The sequence below is a fragment of the Protopterus annectens genome, chromosome 4.part0 (genome assembly GCF_019279795.1).
Source record: "Protopterus annectens isolate FY-2018-M chromosome 4.part0, PAN1.0, whole genome shotgun sequence".
Taxonomy (NCBI): domain Eukaryota; kingdom Metazoa; phylum Chordata; order Ceratodontiformes; family Protopteridae; genus Protopterus; species Protopterus annectens.
The window spans coordinates 507,769,322-507,782,277 of record NC_056733.1 but is presented as its reverse complement, the minus strand read 5'-3'; the positions used below and the strand labels follow the sequence as shown (position 1 = coordinate 507,782,277).

Sequence of the window (12,956 nt, the reverse complement as noted above, 5' to 3'; positions counted from 1 at the left end):
TAACTGACTCTCCAGCTGACACAGACATTCTCCAAAAGGGTCTCACTGAGACAGATACCTGGTGTCAAAACCATGATCTCAAGCTAAATGCCAAAAAGTGCATAGTCATCCCCTTTGGAAAAAACAAAGTACCCACAAACTACCACATAGGTGGTAGCCCCCTAAATAAGGAAGACATAATAAGGGATCTGGGGACCAAAGCAGACAGTAACCTCTCCTTTGATAATCACGTTGCCAAAGTGGTTAGAAAATGCTTCTATGTGGCCCACCTAATCACAAAAGGGTTTGCATCCAGATCAAAAGAGGTCATTGGGCCCTTCTATGCATCACTCATCAGACCCATCATAGAGTACAATGCCCCATTTGGGATGTACCTTACAAGACACCTGCAAAAACTGTAAAGACCACAGAAGTTCCTCACCAAGAGGATCCCTGGCCTCAAGCAGATGCCCTATGCAGCTCGACTGAAGAAACTCCAGCTGTACTCTGTTGCATACCGCCTACTCAAAGGTGATCTCTGCTTGACATACAAGGCCATGTCCAACCCAGAACTGATGGACATGCTCCACCTAAAGAAAACCATATCCCCTCGAGCCATACACTCCAGGGATCTAAACTTCACCACAACAATAAATAGGAGGTGCTGGAGGGATAGATTCCTGTCCCAGAGACTTCCCATGCTCTGGAACAAGATTCCAATCTACATTAGGCAGAGCTTCTCGCTAACCCTCTTCAAGAGAAACCCTGACGAGTGGATGGGAAACAGAAAGTTTACCCCAGGGATCACTTCAAAGGCTCTGCTGGACAGGGGCACAGGAACTAATCTAAGAGGGCGGCAAAAGCCAACACATTCCAGCCAGACTTATAAATGCCTTCAGGCAGATAGCCTAGTACCTACCTATGAGGGAAAAATGGAGCATACCATCTACCCAGACCTGGTTAAGGCATTTGACACAATATCCCACTCATGTATAATTGACTAATTCACCAAATCAGGCATAAACCCCATGCATAACTTGCTGGACTGCCAGCTGGCTCACTGACAAGACCCAGTTAGTTAGGATTGGTGAGACCACCTTTACTAAAAGATCGGTCACCAGAGGGTGACCTCAGGGCTTCATGCTGGGACCACTTCTATTTGGGATTTACTTCTCGGGGGTAAACGCTGTCAATGGCCTTTGGCTGAACATGTTCAAAGATGACTGCAGATTGGGAGATATTAAAGACTTCCTCCAGGACACAAACATCTTACAATAGGGTCTAACACAGGCAAATGACCGGTGCCAAAGTCATAGACTAAATCTCAATACCGAGAAATGCATTACAGTGCCTTTTGGGAAAAATGCCACCTAGACTAATTACTCCATCGATAAGACATCAATAAGAGTTAACCTGGTAGTCAGAGATCTGGAAACTAAAGTAGACAGTAATCTGGCCTTTGACAAACATACTGCCACGGTAGAAAGAAAATCATTCTAAGTCATCCATCTTATTCATAAAAGCATGGTATCCAGGTCCAAGAAAGTTATAGTGCCACATTATTTAGCCCTTTTCAGGCTCATCATTGAGTATAACACCCCATTTGGCGTGTACCTGTCCAGACATATGCAGCAGCTGGAACATCCACAAAGGTTCCTTACCAGGAGAATCCAGACTATAACCACATTGTCCTAAATGGATCAACTTAAAGGTCTCTCTCTATACTCTGTCTCCTACAAGTTACTAACAAGCAATTTATGCTTGGCATGCAAGGCATCCTCCATCCAGGTCTGATGGATCTTTTGCACATCTGCAAAATGAATAGCATCAGAATCACTAGATTCAAAGATTTAATGTTTACTTATGACATAAATAAGATATGCTGGTGAGACAGACGCATCTCAGAGGATCCCCATGCCCTGGAACAGGGTCCCCCATCCATGTGAAGCAGAGTCCATCCTCACCCCTATTTAAGCATAATCTTGACTAATGGATGGGAAACTGGAAATTCAACCCGTATCTGGCCCCCATGTCTCTGTCAGACAGAGGAAAACAGTAATGCCCAAACTAACACCCCCCCCAAAAATAACCGCTAGAGACTTCCTGACTAATACCACACCTCCTAATAAATGCCCATTATACACAGGACCACAACTGGGTTGGATCGTACATCTAGGCTTATGAAAACCTAGCAAAAAAATAATACAATACAAATAAGTTGTGGACGTTGAATAACCACTTCTGACAAACACACAACAGACTCTCCTAAAAGAATGCTATCACAGAGACCTTCTGAAAGTAGATTCCAAATCATGCATCCACATCACAGAAGGAAGATGCTTAATGGACCACTGTACCATATGCATCCAGTAAGTAGCTTCCAACCTAGATCCAAATACCACCAGCACCCCCTCATATAATGGGCATGAACAGCCTAAACAGATGATAGGGTTTTATCATCTCTTTAATATAATCAGGAACCAGGTACAGGCATGCAATATACTTAAATAAACGGTTCCACTTCATATCATCGAATTATCATTTCATTGAATTGCAAACCATCGAGACCAAATCGTCGAAAACCCATTTCATCGAAAACTCATTTCATCGAATCTCAAATCATTGAAAACTATGAAGCAACTACAAATAACATTCCACAATGTTTTTACTACGTTTATGCAGGGGGGCAAGCCCCCCTGCACCCCCCACAATTAAATATACCAACTCCAAGGTCGCACTACAGTGGGGTTAGGAAATTACCTTTTTCCCCCATAGTACAAAGTGTCTGGGATGCTATTTGTAGTTGCTTCATAGTTTTCAATGATTTGAGATTCGATGAAATGGGTTTTCAACGATTTGGTCTCGGTTTGCAATACAATGAAATGATAATTCGATGATATGAAGTGGAACCAAATAAACATATGGCTACAACCAAGTTAATAAAATTACTTCACATGAATCAGCAGCTTAAAAATAATTGCTTCACTGATAAAAGTAAGCGCTTTCGCATTCTGATATGAAACCTGGTCGCATTCTGGTCTGCTTAACAACTTGATGGGGGGGGGGGGGTGTTCACAGAATAATGATGTCATAATTATGCTAGACATTCTATAGGTTGTCTTTAATGACTACCCTCTGTATTAGCAGTAGTTGTTTAAAGTAATTTTATTAAAGTCTGAGGAAGCGTTCAGACCAGAACACGAAAGCACTTACTTTTATCAATAAAGCAATTATTTTTAAGCCGTTGAGTCGTGTGGAGGAATTTTATTGACTTTGTTCCTGATGGATTATACACTTGTTCCTCTGACTCGAGGCCCAGTTGGTGTGATTTGCTGTTCAGTGTTCATACATTTTTTACGCCGTTACTGGGCCATGGCTGAGAAGTCTGTGAACTTGGAAGTGGAATTGGACTACAACCCGGCTGGGCATAAAAATTTTCATGCAGTAGAAATTTCAATGAAATGCTATCTAAAACAGCAAATCTGTTTTTAACTCTACAATGTGATGGCAGTGATGGTGATGTTGACCAGGTCAGTTTTGACACACAAACTTTTAGCGATGCAACGTGAATTGGATGATTTGTGAAACTTAAAAGACTTCAACAGCAGAGGATACATTCTGAAGCATGCATTTATCAAAAAATTGTACCTAGAAGATTGCGCCTCTTGAAAATGCCCACATATGGATCAACATATACAGATCTACTCACACAGTGCCAGAAGCTCAACTTATAGACTAGTTTTTCTTACATGAAGTTATTTACTTTTTCAAACCGAAAGAAGTAACTTTATCTAATGATATAGAAAGTACGAAGAAGTAATTGCAACTACAGTTCTACATAATGTTTTGAGAAATGTAGGCCTATTTGATAGGAAACTTCAGCTAAAAAAGAGATGCAAGACAAAGAGAGATCATCTTGATTTTAAATCAGGACTGGTGTTTACCTGGCCTAAAGAGAAAAAAAAAAAAATATATATATATATATATATATATATATATATATATATATATATATATATATATATATATATACACACACACATTATATACATATATACATACATACACAACTGTCCTGATGTGAATAGGCCAGACAGTTATAACAATCAAGCCAGAGGTATACAACCATTCAATAGTGACACTATCACCCAGAACACACCTCAGCGTCAAACAGATGGAAAAGAGAATTGTATAGTCACCATGGACAACACTAGTGATGTTATCACTTTAGTTCATCCAGATATGGATGTGCAACCTAAAGTGGGCACTAAGCAAGATGCACAAAAACTCCAAGCCTTTCCTTTTCTTTTTAAGACAAACACCAGACCGAACAGGTCGCAGAGCAGAGGGAGGTAGCAATGCCTCTCTTTGAAAAAACAGAATGCAACACCATCCATGAAAATTATTTGGGGGAAGAAAAAAAACAACATAGTTTATAATTTATCCTCTGTTAGTCTAGATGAACATCATGTCAAAGTATTCCAGAAGGGTCTGTCCTTTATTCCAGCAGTGAGAAGTAAACTCAGTGACTCCATGCTATATATTAGAATGTTCTGTAGACGCCTGATGTTGAATTATATGTTTAATAACAATTCTGCAGATAATAACTCTCAACAGAAGAAACCTAGTAGTTCTGTTTCTAATCTATATCCTGTGTTAGAAACATTTATGCATATATGTGAAAAAGACCTGACAGACATACATGCCAGCAATGACAGAAGGGGAGAAAGCAGACCTTTCTACAATTTGAGCAAGTTAGAACAGACAGCTCTGAAAGATTTAGAAACCAACATGGACATAATTATTACACTGGCAGATAAGGAAGGTACCATAGTTGTTCTTGATAGAACAAATTATTCTAGAATGATGCTAGATATGCTTTCAGACACAATGACATACTACCATCTCATCTTCATTAATAGATGATATCATATGTAGAGTACATCTACATATATTAGATTGTTTCATGAGTAGGCTCATCAACAAGGAGATTTATGACTATTTGTACATAGCAACACCTAGAGTACCTTTAATTAAAGGTTTATCCAAGATACACAAGTCCTGCATGAATCCACTACTGAGACCAATAGTGTCAGGTCAAGGCTGGGTGACTGAAGCAATATCTATATATGTAGAAAACATGTTGAGAGCAATTGCTGACAACACCAGCAGCATGTTGAAAGATGCACGTGATTTTTTTTTTTTACAACAGCTACATGAATATTATGAGTCCCATAACATATCCACACATGACATTTTAGTAACTTTAGATATCAATTCACTGTTCACCTGCATTCTGAATTAGCTAGGGATAAATTTTATTAAGGAATACCTCAATAAGCATTCTAGTTTTTCTACAGGTTTGACTAGTTTAATATGTTTCTTCATTGAATTGATTTTGAAGAACAATGTATTTTTATATAACAACACTTATTATTTACAGAACACAAGAGTGGCCATGGGCACTTTCTGTGGGAATTCCTATGCTAATTTAGTTATGGCACACTGGGGAAAAAAGAAGTTATGTACTTACCATAACGTTCCATGTGAGTTGTTCATCTCGCTTTCATTCTTACACATGGGTCCGGAGCCAGTCCATCAGCTCCGAGTCGGCCACTTTCACAAGCTCAAGCTCTTAGAGTAGCTCAAGGCCAAGTCCCTATCCCATGATGCTCTATGTCTCACCTCAGATCTAGTTTGCTGATCCCAGCATGTAACATATATATCACCTAACAGGTACTCAGGCCGGAGTACGAAATGGTATAACAAGACTCACCAGACTGCCAGTCTTAATCGTTCTTCGAGAAACCTGGAGGGGGAAGGCGGGTGGGAATGTAAGAATGAAGGCGAGATGAACAACGCACATGGAATGTTATTAAGTACATAACTTCTTTATGTGAAGTTGTTCAATCTCACCGTTCATTCTTACACATGGGTAGCATCCCAAGCACCCTAATCCTGGGTGGCTCACAGGAGTATATTCCTGAGGACAGTGGAACCAAAGGAAGCCCTGTCCCTGGAGGTCCTATCTACTTTGTAATGAGTGATTAAGGTATGTGGCCTAGACCAAGTGGCAGCTGCACATATAGTGTCCAAAGGTAACAGAGCCGCATAAGCTGAAGAAGCAGAAAACAGCCCTAGTGGAGTGTGCTTTCACGCCATGTTCTAATGGTTGATACACTGAAGAATATGTAAATTTTATGCAGTCAGTTAACCATTTGGAAAGAGTAACTTTGGATACTGGTGATCCTTTCTTAGTGTCAGCGTGAGAAACAGAGTTGTTCTGATTTCCTGAATTCTTCTGTTCTGTCCAAATAGAATCTTAATTGCCTGTGAAGATCAAGCTTATGCAACATATACTCCAACTTGTTAGAATGGTTACTGAAGAAAGTTGGGAGTTCGATAGTTTGAGTCAGGTTAGTTTCGGAACACACCTTTGGATGGAAGGAAGGGTTAGTCCTCAGTGACACTCTGTCAGGATGGAAAACCAAATAAGGGGGTTTGATAGATAGGGCCTGAAGTTCAGACACTCTACGTGCTGAGGTAATGGCTACCAAGAAAATTATTTTCCAAGAGAGAAATTTTAAATGGCAGGACGATGCAGGCTCAAAGAAAGGAAGAATAATCCATGACAGTACAAAATTCAGATTCCAGGGAGTAAAGGGTTGTCTAACAGGTGGTCTAAGATGAATGGTACCCTTTAAGAAGGCCCTACATAGTCTGTGAGACATTAGGTTCGAACCTTCAAATCCGAGGTGGACATTTGAAATTGCAGCCAATTGAACTCTTCTAGTGGCAGCTGCAGCACCTTCATGAAAAAGCTTAGTCAGAAATTCCAGAATACTAGCAATTGGGGCAACGTAAGGGTCAATATTATTCTCGGAGGCCCAAAAAGCAAATCGCTTCCATTTACTGGCATACAACTTTCTAGTGGAAGCTTTATGAGAAGATACAAGAATATGCTGTACCTCCGTGGAAAAGTCGTGTGACCTGGCTAAGTTGGGAATCGGAGCAGCCAAGCTGTCAATCTGAGGGAATGAAGAGAGGGATGAAGAGCCCCTAACGAATGTGTCAGTAGATCTGGAACTGGGTCCAGAATCCAATGTTCCTCCAGTTGATAGAGTTGAAGGAAGGGAAACCAAATCTGCCACGGCCAAAACAGGGCTATAAAAATTATAGTCCTCCCCAGGGCTTTGGCTTTCTGTAAGAATTTTGGAATCCGGGGAGTTGGTGGAAAGGCATATAGGAGTCCCGGGGGCCAATCGTGTACGAGCGAGTCCCTTGGGCTGTCCCCTGGTGGGGGATTCAGGGCAAAGTAGCTTCTGCATTTGGCATTCACAGGGAATGCAAACAGGTCGCAGCAAGGCTGACCCCATCTGCGGAAAATCAACTCTGCAACCTTGTCTTTGAGGGACCACTCGTGCGGCATCAGAATGGCTTTGCTCAGTTTGCCCGTGATCACGTTGGATTTCCCCAGGATGTGCGTTGCTATCAGAAAGCACCCGGTGGATACAGCCCACTGCCCAACTTCTCAAGGCCTCTTGACATGAGGGGTAAGACTTGGATCCCCCTTGTTTGTTGATCTACCAGACCACAGACATGTTATCGGTCTGGATCGCAATAGTCTCCAGAGGTAGAGAGTCGTGGAAGTACTGCAACACCAAAAGCACTGCTCTCAACTCCAGGACATTGATGTGCAACTGTGACTCTTCTCTGACCAGGTGCCTTGGGCTGTTCTTCCCTGAAACAGTCCAACCCACCTTATCAGAGAAGCATCCATGGTCACCATGGCTGATGGTGGGGGCAAAACAAATTGGCGACCTATTACCTGGTGGCTGATCAACTACCAAAGAAGATCCTTTCTGCAAGAATCTGCAATCATTATCAAGAATGACATTGGAAGTTGTTGGTATGACCATTGGTTAAAGAGCAACCATTGAAGTATTCTCATGGGCATACGCCCCAGAGGGACTGCTATGAGCGTAGCTGGTATGGTGCCTAGTAGTTTCAACACCTGAGAGGCTGTTACTTTTTTCCTCATCAGAATGTCTGATACCTGGTTTCGAAGCGTGACTATTCTGTCCAGTGGCAATTTTACCATGGCGGTGGTGGTATCAATATCTGCTCGGATAAAGGAGATATGCTGCGATGGTGACAACGCAGACTTCTCGGAATTTACAGTTATTCCAAACTGAGAGCACAGATTGAGAGTGTGATCCCTGGATAAAATTAGTTGATGCCTGGAGGTGGCGGTAAGGAGCCAGTCGTCCAGATACGGAAACACTCTGAATCCTAGATACCTCAGGTGAGCCGTAACCACTGCCATGCATTTGGTAAACACTCTGGGGGCTGTTGCGAGACCAAAGGGCAGTGCTCGGAACTGGTAGTGACTGGCTCCCAGCCAGAAATGCAAGTGATCTCTGGATGGTCTGGTAATTTTGATATGATAGTACGCATCCGTGAGATCTATAGAGCACATCCAATCGCCCGTTCCTAGGAACAGAAGGATCGATTGAAGCGTGATCATCCGGAACTTCACCTTCTTTAAGAAGGTGTTGAGTCTTCTCAGGTCCAAGAAGAGCCTCCAGTCCCCTGTTTTCTTTGGAACTAAAAAGAATCTGGAGTAAGTTCCGGATCCTATTTGGTCTGCTGGGACTGGCTGGATGACTCTTTTCCTGCAGCCTTGGATATCTATGGCTGCTTGATCCCGGAGACTGGGTGGAACGTCTGTGGTTTTCCTTCGAACAGGTGGGGGTTCTGAGAACAGGATGATGTAACCTCTGGTAACAATGCTTTGTACCCAGGAATCTTTTGTAATTTACAGCCAGGCGTCTGGATACAAAGACAGGCACCCCCGGACTCCCTCCATAGTAGGACAGTTGGGCCTCCTTTCAGGAGTGCTGGTACAGCTTGCCAAAGAACTGATCCCTGTCGCCCTGGTTTTGTGGACCCCCTCTGCCACCAGGGCGGCGTCTTCCATTATTACCCCCTCCTCTGCCCCTGGAGGGGGGTTCACTACGTGTGTTCTGAAAAGCTTCTTGGGACTTCCAGAACCACATTTCTGCCCTTTGGGGTACAGTCTAGTAGGGGTGGAAAAACAGACTCTTTCCATCTTGCTCACACCTAGTGAGGGTCTCCCTTGACTTTGGGCCCGAAAAGAGACGAGCCATCAAATGGGGTATTAACTAAGGAAGACTTGAAGGCTTCTGCAAAGGAGAATAAGCATATCCAGGAATGTCTCTGAAGAGCTATTGCTGAACCCGCTGCCCGACTCAAACCATCGGCTGCATAAGAAATGAGCTGCACGAACGAGGTAACTATGGAATTAAGGGTATTAAGCTGGGCTGTCACCTTCTCAGAGACACCTCCATCTGTACTACACTGCAGAGTATCTCCAAGCTCTTTTAGGAGATTTCTTTAAAGACAGGTAAAATGTGTCAAGTAGTTGAGCAATCGCATAGCAAAAGTCGCAGAACTAAAGATGCGTTTCCCATACCTGCCCATAGTACTGGAATCTCTATTAGGAGAATGGACAGTACAAAGGGTTTCAGCCATCTCTTTCTTGGTGGCCGCCGCCACCACCATGGCATCAACCGGCACTCCCTTGGTGAGGAACATTTTATCTTGGGGGGACATAATAAATTTGTTGGGCCTCCAAGGGACAGTTTGCATAGTATCAGGAGACTCCCACGCCCTTCGAGCAACCAATTCCATTAGTTCATCGAAGGGCGGAGTCACGCAGGGGGTGGAGGGTTGAGACCCAAAGGCCTTCAGAAACACCGACTCATCATCAGTAGGGCTAAAGGACTGCCAGTCACCCCTCTGCTTAAGGGCTTCAAGGATATCAGCAAAGGAGATATCCTCCAAGGGGGACCGTGGGGACCCTTCTGACTCCTCTAAATTGGTGTCTGATGTAATAGACCCCTGCGGGGAGTCCAAATGCCTCCTCTTGCAAAGTTTCTTCCTGGGAACCTCATCAGTAGGGTCTTCCGGTGAGGTCTCAGTAGAACATGGGTCACCCAATGGGGTTACCTGAGGCTCTAGGTCTATGCTACACAGGGACCTGTGATGTAGAGGCAGAAAGCGGCACTTTAGGGGAGGAGGAGGAAGGCCCTGATGACGTGGGAGTCTTTGAAGACATAACCCTCCTCATAGCATCAAAGGCTCCACTGCCCCAACCCGAGGAAGCAGTTGGTTCTGAAGAAGAAGGCAACCTCCCCGGTGCCGACATAGTGGGCTCCGACCCAGAGGAAGGAGCCAAACTCATCCGTACCAAAGCTCTGAGAGGAAGGGTTGGAAACGACACATTGGTTCGACTCTCCCCTCTGGAGTCGAACAGAAAGTGTCTGTTCCCAAACTCCTCGAATGGCACCGAAGTAGTCCGGGTTGACGGAGCCGATAGCACTGGAACATTCCTCGGCTCCGAAGGATCCACAATCATCAGTTCCCCCTCCCCCGGCTCGGAAGGCCTGGCTCGGAGGAGTAGTCACAGCAGGTACAATGGTCTTCGGATCCGAAACCAGTTGGGTCGAAGCTGATAATAATTTGGCCCGTGCCGGGTTCTCGAGATGCCTATGCACCACTCGGTCCACATACACAACGGAGAGGGTTCTCAAAGAACAAGTTGAAGGTATCGAAGAGGCCACCGATAGTAAGATGGGTGATCTCAAGGTTTCGGAGACCGGCTCCGAAACACTGGCTCGATGCACGGCTCCAAACACTGCAGAGTCGGAGACCGCACCTTAACAGCAATATTTGTAGCCGATGACGTAGGCTCCGAAGCTTTAGAAGACTTCGACCCCTTCGATGACTTGGAAGCCTGGTCAGCCTTGTACAAGGACTCCTGAAATTCTGGTCTCAGCAAACCTCTGTCCACCAGTTTTCTCCTGTGCTCCAGTAACACCCTGCTGCTAAAAGAGTGGCAAATGGAGCAATCCTCCTGGAGATGGACTGGCACCAAACAAACACAATTAACATGCAAGTCAGTTATTGACATTTTCTGCCCGCACTTAGGGCATTTTTTAAAACGTGACTTTTGTTTCTCTCTCTGATCAGCCATATCAACAACAAAAAACTATATGCACCAATTAGAAAGCAAATCTAGATAAAGCTATATAAACCACACTACAAGGTAACAGCTATTAACACAGCATACACACACAGCAAGCTCTACAGAAATCTACAGAACTAGCAAATATATTATATATATATATATATATATATATATATATATATATATATATACACACACACACATACATACCTCTAACGCTAACTACAATTTAATTAACTTCTAAGGTATCTAATATCAAAAAATTATAAAAGGATAGGGAAACACACTATTTAGCAGCAACAAAAGCATGGCCAAAAGGCCTAAGAGCAGCCCCTCCTAAAAGATGAAAATCTCGTCAGAAAAAAAGGCAAGGATAAAGCCTACACTCAAACTAAGGCTAACTAGCCCAAAAAACACTCTAGAGAAAAATGCAAAATTATTTGATATCAAGATTAAAAGAAAACAAGAAATACTGGCCCAAGCTCTCTCTCGATCTCCGATCTGTTGCACCGGCAAACTAGATCTGAGGTGAGACAGAGCGCATCATGGGATAGGGACTTGGCCTAGAGCTACTCTAATAACTTGAGCCTGTGAAAGTGGCCGACTCGAAGCCGATGGATCGTCTCTGAGCCCATGTGTAAGAGTAAATGGCGAGATTGAACAACTTCACATCAACATATATATTGGAATGTGCTAGATTCAGGAATTACATAGGATTCTACAAAAGTTTTGTGGATGATGTGTTTATGTTATGGACAGGAGATTTGAATAGCCTACATGTTTCTTGAATATATTAATACAACCATTGTTTTTTTAAAGTTTACTATGACGTCCTCAGAAGATAAAACACACTTTTTAGATGCGACTATTAGTAAATTAGAAGGGAATATGAATACCCGAATGTATCGTAAACCTTGTTGGAAGAATAGTATCTTGCATAGAAATAGCATGCATCCTCCCTATATATTTCAGAACATAGTAAAAGGGCAGATGTTTCACATATCTAGACTGACTAAAGATGAAGAATTATTTAATTTACATACAGCTAAGTTTTTATGTGATTTGTCTGATAGAGGCTATAAGGTATCTAAATATGAGAAAGAAATTGATCTAATTAAAAAAGGAAAAGTACAGCGAGACCTTATTTCTCTAGTAAGAAAGAACAAATTTTGAATAACACGAAAGGCTTCCACAAAGAAAAACATTGTAAACTCACTTTGACATATACATCAGATGTAAAGGATATTGAACAAATTATCTAGAAACATTGGCATATACTTTCAGCTAATGAGAAGTTATCACCGATAGCAGGAATACATCCACATATCATATATAAAAATAGTAAGTTGATTAAACAACTAGTGTGTCATAAAAATCCCTCTACATTTACTAGAATTGAAGGTGCCAAGAGTGGCACTTATAGCTGTGGTACTTGCAACTACTGTAATTACATGGCCAATACCAATGTATTTGTACATCCATCCACAGCACAGGTGTATACGATGAATTTAAAAGCAGATTGTTCATCCAGAGATTTAGTATATTTGACCAGTTGTGCAACATGCACAAGATTTTATGTGGGGAAAACAAACAGGACTTTAAGGGAACAAGCTACAGAGCATATATATAAGATCAATAAGGCAGATGTCACCTTGGCTACAGCGAAACATGCCCAACAAACAGGACCTACACATTGGTTTAAATTTTTAGTGTTGGGCTTTACATCAAATGATTTGAGGAAGGAGGATATCAGATATGCTACAGAAGCACAGGAACAGAAATGGATAATTAGGTCACAAGCCGACAAAGGTTATGGTCTCAATGACACAGCTTCCTTGAAACCTTTTTTGAAGAAGAACAGGCCCCTTAGACACTAGGTGCTGTTTATTGCAGTTTATACCATATATATTTTTAACACCTGAGA

General features: G+C 42.5%; 1 protein-coding gene across 2 annotated transcripts in view; it reads right to left on the bottom strand.

The window, feature by feature from the left end:
- HECTD4 (HECT domain E3 ubiquitin protein ligase 4) overlaps nucleotides 1-12,956 on the bottom strand; it is a 5,422,508-nt gene that overhangs the window by 4,696,399 nt on the left and 713,153 nt on the right. The window lies entirely within an intron of this gene.